This window comes from Cannabis sativa, chromosome 3 (genome assembly GCF_029168945.1).
Source record: "Cannabis sativa cultivar Pink pepper isolate KNU-18-1 chromosome 3, ASM2916894v1, whole genome shotgun sequence".
Classification (NCBI taxonomy): Eukaryota; Viridiplantae; Streptophyta; class Magnoliopsida; order Rosales; family Cannabaceae; genus Cannabis; species Cannabis sativa.
Window position 1 is genome coordinate 65,140,294 of NC_083603.1, and position 9,592 is coordinate 65,149,885.

Below are 9,592 nucleotides of genomic sequence, written 5' to 3' on the forward strand. Positions count from 1 at the left end.
AGAGCAAACTTCAATAGAGCATTGTCCTTGACCAAATCTAGAAATCGCAGTATCTGGTTCAATGAACAGTTAATGAGATTTTATATTGGCATTGTGTCGTAGTTTAAATTTGAGAGCTCAAAGAAGCAAGAATGTACATACAAAAGTATATGAATTGTGATAAAAATAACTCTTCTCCATTATTGATATCATTTTAATAAAGTGAGGAAAAGCAACAATGAAGAAAGCTCACCTTAGATGTATACATAATGGAGTTTCATAAGAGAGAATTCAAAAACGAAAAAGGAGTAAGTTGATTTGATTTGATTTGATTTGTGTTTTGTAATGGCTATTATGTGCTCGAAGAAGAGAAGATGATTGAAATCATCCTGCCGTAAAACCATGGCTATGACATTTCGATGAGTTGGTATGGGTTGTGTCAGAATATTTTGTCAAATATTAGAATATTCTGTTAGCATTTTGACAGAAAAACAAATAATAACGTGAAACCAAGAGTTCTGTTACATAGCCACAATTTATGGAAATAAGATATTTTAAAAAAAAGTCACCCAATAATTTCTCATAAACCAAGAATTCGGTTATATAGCCAAATTTTATATAGAATAGATATATAGATTGATTTTGATTAAGTATTAGATTAATTAAGATTTAATGTGATTAAAAATGTGAAAAAATGAGAAAAATATTAGATTAGAATAAAGCTAATTTAGACTGTCACGTCACCGTCTCATTCCTCTCTTTTATATATATATATATATATATATAAATATATATATATATACTAGTAAACAGGCCGAGCTTCGCGTGCGGCTATTTATAGAAATTTTAAATTATATTTATGAATAATATAAAAGTATATATTTATTTAAAAAATAAATTTATATAAAGAACTCTAAAAAAAGTTTCAAAATTCTTCATAAAATTTCTCATATACAAAATAAAACACATAAAAAATATATTCAAATATATATTATAGTGACAAACTATTGAAAATTAAACAATACTCACACAAAATATAGATCTAAAATATAAACAAAATAATAAATCTATAGAAAACTCATCATATAACTTTAAAATAAGTGTTATCATCGTTTCTTACTTGTAGTCACTACTATATTTAAAATTGATGTCATCACCGTATATCACTTGTAATCATCATTAATATTCTTCCTATTACTCAGTTTTATAGCTTTATTATTATTATTATTATTATTATTATTATTATTATTATTATTATTATTATTATTATTATCGAAACTAACCAATTTTAAAATTATTTCTCTCACCTTACTATTTTGATGGATTAAATTAATTACTTAATTTGTTATTATTATTGAAATTAATATTTTATTTCACATCAATTATTAATTTTAAAATGCTGATAAAAAAATAAAAAAAAATAAATAAATAGAGTGGTTTTGAAGATTTTAAAGTGTAACATTAAAAAAAAAAAGTTATTACACATTATTTTAATCTTTTTAAGTTATTTTTTCTATTAATTTTTAGCTTAAAATATTTATATATTATAATATTTTGTATTTAAGGACCGTATCCCATTATCATAAATTATTTTTTCAAAGCAAGATTTTGTTTATATTTTTTGACTGTATATTTTAAAATATATGTACTTCAAATTAAAATCCTGATTTGATTTATTATATATATTTTTTTATTTCAATCATAATATATAACTTAAAATAATTGATTTTTTTTAAAAAAAACAATGAAATATCTCCAATAGAGGCACATGTCCTTTGGTAAAAATTAATATTTTTAATTAGATTTGTAAAAAAAAAAAAAATTCATATGTGTATAAATGTAGATTTTTTTTAATGTTTTATTTTACATATTAAAATAAAATAAAAAAAATAATTAAAAAATCAGAAAAATAATTTTAGTTAATTTTATTTGAAACCGTGCCTATACAAAATATTTGAATTAATCCTATAAAAATAATATTTAATTAATAAAATTATAACAATCACTCTTATAAAAATAATATTTAGTTAATAACATTATAAGAGTGTATATAAAATAATAATAAAATTCTATAATAACAATACAATTAATATATATTTCCAGTTTAAAGTTTAAACTATTATAAATTGAATATAGTCATAAACTCGATGAAATTTCCTATATTAATATATCGATATATTGATATATTGATTATTATGTGTCTTTTTAAATTTATACAATTGATAACATAGATTAGAAAAAATTAACAAATTTTTTTTACATAGTATTGTTTTTTTTTTTTTTTTACAAAAGTGCTTAAATGTTATATAGCACTTCAATAAAGATGCTATTATATTCAAATATTACTTTAAGGTAGCTTATGTGGTGAGAAAAATTATTTGTTATATGGGGATAAAAGAGTTAAAATTGATATTGTGTAAAAATTTAAATAACATTTATTTTAAATTTTTGTAAAAAAAAGGTACCATTTTAAATTTCGCTCTAGGTCTCCTAACATCTTGAAACGACCCTATTCATATGTGGAGAGAGAATGATAAAATCTAAAACAAAAAAATATAGAATGCATGTATATCAATCGTGATATACAATAAATATGTGGCTAAGGAGGAAAATATTACCTTCATAATCACTATAATTTTAATTAGAATTCAAACTCTAAAAGAAAAAATTTCATTACTATATATAAACTTCACAATAATGAGTGATAGAATTGACAATTAATAATAAAGAAAATAAAGGGTTTTTTTTATAAATGTACAACAAAAATAACATAATTACAAAAAATGTGAAAAAAAAAATATTTTAAAAATTTATACATTTTGAAAACTTATTACATGAAACCATACATTTTAATCATTAAATAATAAAATATGTTTATTAAAACTCAAAATAAATAATTTCGTAAAATTAATTAAACAGTTTTATAAAAATAAACAAGTAAAATATTCTTTTATTAAAAGATAAATGTTTATTATCTACTTTAGTATGAATTATTATAAAGGGAATTACCTCATATACTATTTTTTTAACGTTTTTTTTTTCAAATTTACGGTTTGAGTTTCTAAATTGGTTGCAGCGCTAGTTGCAATAGATGTTTCTATGTAGAATTCTGTAAAAATGCAAAAAAAAAAAATTATTTTGAAGTGTAAAAATGAAAAAGCCCCTTATTATAATTTAATAAGATTTATTTAATAAAATACAATATTAAAATTATAAATAATTTATGTATATAAATATAAATCAATACTTAAAATTACTAAAAATAAACATGACACATAGAGTAATATAATAAACATATGTGAATATTATTATTTTTTTTATTAAATTAGTATGTTTAATAAATAGAAAACAAAATAAACGCATATATACAAAGTATTTTATAGGGAAATTACTCCGTATACTATTTTTTAAACTTTTTTTTTTTCAAATTTACGGTTTGGGTTTCTAAAGTGGTTGCAGCGCTAGTTGCAATAGGGGTTTCTATACGATTTTTTGTTGCAATTTAGGTTGCAACCCTAGTTGCAATAGGGATTTCTATGTAGAATTTCGTAAAAATGCAAAAAAAAAAAAAACTATTTTGCAGTGTAAAAATGAAAAAGTCCCTATTTTATATTATTAACATGTTTATTATAATTGTAAACATAAAAATAGACATAACCAATTTATACTATACTAAAATAAGTATATTTTCTTTCTATTGTTCTATATATTGATATTTTCCAATGAGTTAGTGAACGAATTTTCTATTGAAGTATAATTCTTACATCAAAAAAATAAATAAACAAACATAACTTTATAAACTCCGAAAATTATTTAATTAGAAACAATAAACATGACACAATAACAAAGAAAAAGATAAAGATAAACAATTTTATATATATTATTTATTTTTTAAAAAATTACAAAAAAATAAACATAACACACATAAAGTGATATAATAAACCTATGTGAATATTATTATTTTGTTATTAAATTAGTATGTTTAATTAATAGAAAATAAAATAAACACATATATAAAAAATTTTATATTATTGGTATGTTTATTATAATTGTAAACATAAAAATAAATATAGCCAATATTACCATATATATAATAGTCAATAATTATTACCATATATATTATAAAAAAAATTAAAAAAAAGTTTTTAATTATATATAAAAATGTATGAGAAATTGATAATAATTTTTCTTGCACATATTTTGTCATTAATTAAAATAATGTATACAAAATTGTAAAATGCCCAAAAATGTCAAAATTTAGTTCATATTTATAGCAAATTACATAATTAAATGGAGAAGTGGTCACTTACAAAATATAATGTTGATGATCAAAAGCCAAAACGTTATGTGGAAAGATGAATCGAAAGCAAGTGTAAAGAAAAAACAATTAGTATGGAATAAATGAACCAAATATATATATATAATTTCTTTTTTCAAGAAGATTGAAACGTAGCCATAAACATATTACTGAAATTATTTTATTGGTATGGAGAGTCGCAACCAAATAAAAAATTAAAAAAACCTATTGTTGATTCAAAACAGAAAATTTACCGGACAAAAATCTATTGTTGATTTTCAAGAGTTGAGCTCCCTCAGTAGTAGTCGGTAGTGAGCACGCACGAGCATTGGTTTTTTTTTTTCTTTTTCTTTTTTAACCTTATATATAATTTTTTTTTTTTACTTATTATATATATATTAATTTAAATTTGAATGGTATTTAAAAAAAAATACCAGTCACGTATTTTTTTTTAAAAAAAAATCAGCAATGTGATATGGTTTAAAAAATTATTAATTGATATAATTAATAATAGTAAAATTATAAGAAATAAAAAAAATAAGAAAATAAATAATAAATATTTATAAACTTAATAAAAAATGAGAAAATTAAAGATAGAGTAAATAATACTCTTTGGAGAAATTTTAAGGCGCCACGTCACCTTCTAATACTTCTCCTTTATATATACATATAGATTGACTAGGCTACGTTGACTTGTGAGTTATAATAATTAATTTAAAATAAAATAGTTTAATTATGACACAATCGCTATAATAATTGATTTTAAAAAATAGTTTAATTAGGATTATTTAAATTTAAGAAACTGATTGCGATGACCTAGATATGTTAACAGATAAGTTGGAAGAAGTTATATCCAGTCAAGAATCGTTAGTTGGCCAATGATTTTATGACTTTAACTTCAAGTCCTTGTTTTTGGTTGTTCAAGATATTCAGAAAAAAGTTACTGTCATTTACGACCATCCTTCAGTTGAGGTGTATTCATTATAATTTAGGCTGTATTGTTTTTAAATCCTTGTTATGTTAGGGTTGGTTTCTTTCATGGTTTGTTCAGTTGCGACATCTGATGATATTGATGACCCTTGTTATCCAGATTTTTGTCCACCTGACATGGCATACTTACAAGGACAATATTTACGCAACGTGGCAATACAGCTCACAAAGAAGGAGGTCAAGTTAGCATCCTGACCAACGAGGGTCCCAACACTCTGTTGGAAATTATTTTACCACGATCTAGATTTACTAACAAGTATGTTGGATTAACAACCTAATATGAATTCTAAAACAATGAAAATAAACACATATAAAGTTAGAAAACCTTACAGTGGGTGCAGCGGAATAATATGACTCCTTCCGTTCAGATCTCTAGTCCTTGATTCCTTTCTGTAGCAGAGCATCACCAAGATCTGAACCTGGATCTTCTTTTCTCCTTCTTTGATGTAGAATTTCCATAGTCTTCCATACTATGATTGAGATACCACTTGATGTGTGTGGGCACTACTCATCTCACAAGGATTTCGAATTTTTCTCTCCTTTTCTCTCTTGAATTTCGTGGCTTATGGCTTACAAGAGAAGAGAACAAAGGTTGCTTTATATAGGGAGAAGGGAGAGCACAACTTTCCAAATAAAACAGTTTCCTTAATTACTGTGTAATCAATTAACTGTCTTATTTAGTGTGATCAACCACTTTCCTATTTTTGCTAGGCTTTGATTAGCAATTACATGGCAATTAAAATTGAAAATAATAATTGGGAAACACACAAAGAGGTGCCGGCCATAGGGTGATATGGGCCTCACTTGGATTTTGCAGTTTCCTCAATTTTATTTCAATTTCTCCAAAAATGCCTTTTTTCCAATTCTAATCATTTAAATGTCAAAACTAATTATTTAATAACTAAAATAGATTATTAAATAATATTGTCATTTAAAATAATTATTAATTAGACATACAAAGTCTCTTAATTAATAATTAAACCTAGAAACCCTTTTCTTTACGATTTCATCCTTAAACTGTGAGAATTCATAAAGTAGACATAGTCTAACTTTTAGAATTATAATTGATTAATTAAAATCAATTAACTGAGTCTTACAAGCAGTATGGTCTCAACTAGTATGGTGACCATGGGTCTATATAACCGAGCTTCCAATAAGTCGAACCGAATTTACCAAGTAAATTCCCTAACTTATTAATTCCTCATTGAATCCACACTTAGAACTTGGAATTGCACTCTCAGTCATATAGAACGCTCTATATGTTCCACGATATACACACGTCATTAGTTATCCATTGTTATAACCCTAATGTGATCAATGATCCTCTATATAGATGATTTACACTGTACAGGGATTAAATTACCGTAACACCCTACAATGTATTTTATCCTTAAAACACTTAACCCTGTATAAATGATATTTCACCTAAGTGAAATGAGATCTCCACCATTTATCTTCGTTTGGTTAAGCTCGAAGGAAATCATCCTTTACTTATATTTGCCAAATAGAAGCTATAGATTCCATATTTATGTTAGCGCTCCCACTCAATTGCATTACCGTGTTCCCAAAATGTACGTATCACCCTGATACAAAACTAGGCTTAACTAACAAATCAAAGAACACAAATAACACTCTTGAGATTGAGCCTAACCATATCAGGATTTCGATCATGTGATCTAGGATCAGCAGGTGATATTGAATTGAATAGATATTACGGTAAATTTTAACATATCTAATCAAAGTTCAATATCGGTCCCTTCCGATGTATACTCCATACATCCGATACTGGTAAACTTTGCCAATGTTTTGGAAAGGACATAACACTTTTCGAAGGTGTAAGAATACCTATCGCTGATTATACCATGTCAGTCTAAATCCAGTGTTCTGACAAATCAGGGAATAAACTTTTGAACATATAATAAAAGATTATATTCCACTGTGCTGACAACACTATAATCTTTAACATACTCATATGTTCTGGACTTAAGAAGAATTCATACATTATATACATATAATCATGAAATAAATCATGTGAACCATGCAACATAAAATATTATTTCTGATCTTTATTAATAAGTAAATCTGATTATATGAAATGAGTTTTATTTAGGGCATAAAACCCAACAAACTCCCACTTGCATTAATATAAAACAAAAAGTGCATTTCAAATAATCATTAACACCTTGATATACCAATCAAGTGTAATAGTAGTAAACTCCTCGTAATGGGATCTGACAGGTTAAATTAAACACAACCTCTTCTCCACCATTACTCTTCCTTAATCACAAAATCCTTGATAATGTGAAATTCCTCTCTATATGTCTACTCTCTTGGGATACTGGATTCTATACTTTTGGGCAACTACTCTTGTTAGCCCAAGATATGTTTCCAAGAGGGGGGGTGAATTGGAAATTTAAACTAATTTCGGAAAATTAAAACTTTTAACACAAAATTATGCAATTAGTCAATCAATCAAGTAAAAGCAAGTAGTATGGCAAGCAATATATTAAGACAAATAATTAAACTTGTAAAGTAAAGAGTTTAAGGATTAGAAAATGCAAACTCTCGATTTTTACAAGGTTCGGTAGAACTATGCCACCTACGTCCTTAGTCTTCAAAGCTATGGACCTAGCTTTGAGTTCCAATATCGAGCCAAGTTAACGGGCTTGACTAACCCTTACAACCGGGAAATTTTCACCAAGGTATTTCCAAACCTCTTACAATAGTTTCGCACCCCCGAGGACTATTAAACCTCTTTCTCGGATTGTTAAAGTGCCAATCTCACTATTTCCGGATTGTTTACAAAACCGGTGCCAACCTCACCTCAATCACAATATGGAAATGTGTTTGATATACAAGCTAAAATCACTCTAGAAATATGATGATACAATGGAAACCTAGAGTGAAAAGCAAGCACACTTAAGATGAATAAAATCAAATTTTGGCTCAAAGTGTGTGAAAAGTGTTGGTTTGGATTTCAAACTTAGAAGCTCCTTAATCTCACTTAGATAGGTTAGATATATGTAATAAATGCTCAACCAACTTATTTTTTGAAAGAAAAATCGAGTTTATATAGTGTTTGATGAAAAACTAGCCGTTTATAGCCGTTAGCACGTTTCCCGAGGTGGGGTCAGCCATGAACCGGAAGTCCGGATGGGAACCGGAATTCCGGATTGATTACAACCGGAATTCCGGTTGCCAACCGGAATTCTGGATGGATGACCAGTGGCAAAAGTGCCATTTTTCGGGACTTAAACGCGCATAACTTCTTACTCGATTATCCGATTTCAGAAATTCCAACTTTGTTCTCTTAGTTAAACAAAATGTGATTTAGAAATTCAATCAAAAAATTTTTTGAACTATCGTGTGAGAAAACTTGTTGCACAAGTTAGTGAATGGGCCAAAATTCAAATTTATAAAAACTTAGTGTGCTATGCAAATCACTTTAACAAGACTAAAGTAGATTTATACCATTTAATTTTGAGTAGTCTTGATGTAGAAGAGCCTCCTAGCTTGATTTGCATGTTTTTGATCCCAAGTTGATTTTTCCCGAGAGTTGACCTTGACTTTGACTTTGACTTTGACTTTCGGGTTGACTTTTTGACTTTGGGATTTTGAAGACCTCTTTTGAATAGGGTCTTGGTTGTTGATCCCTTGATGAATCTTTTGCTCTTGACATGCTTGTTGAGTCCATTTAGTGTTGCTTTTAAAAGTTTGGTAAAAATACCAAAATATTTATTTTCTCTTTTAAATTTGCTACAAAATCAATAAATCATTAGTAACAAATAATAATCAAATATTTGCTAATCATCAAAACAAGGAGATCGAAAAGTTTGAGTTAACAATCTCCCCCTTTTTGATAATATCAAATATTTGATTATTTTTAAAGGGAAAGAAAAAAATTTAAGCAAAGTAAGTTGGATTAGCTCCCCCTTAATGTGTGCAAGAAAAAAAATTTACCTTTTAATTTTACCTTGCATGAAATTGTAAACTCCCCCTCAATTTTTACTTATGATAAAAGGATTAGATACCAAAAAAAAATTTTGAGGTGATGCCAAAAAATTAATCAATAGTTGTTCTCCCCCTTTTGATTCATCAAAAAGGGTGGCAAGGAATTCACAAAATATAAAAGAAAAGAGAAAAAAAAAAAAATAAGAAAAAGAAAAAAACAAAGCAACAAGCCAATGCATTAAAAAAAAACACAACATCCAAAATAACATTCAAACAACAAAAAAAAATAAAACAAAGAAAAAGTACCAACTAACACAAAGTCAAAAGGCATGAAGCCTTTGCACACAACCAAAAAAATAAATAAAAAGAAACTAA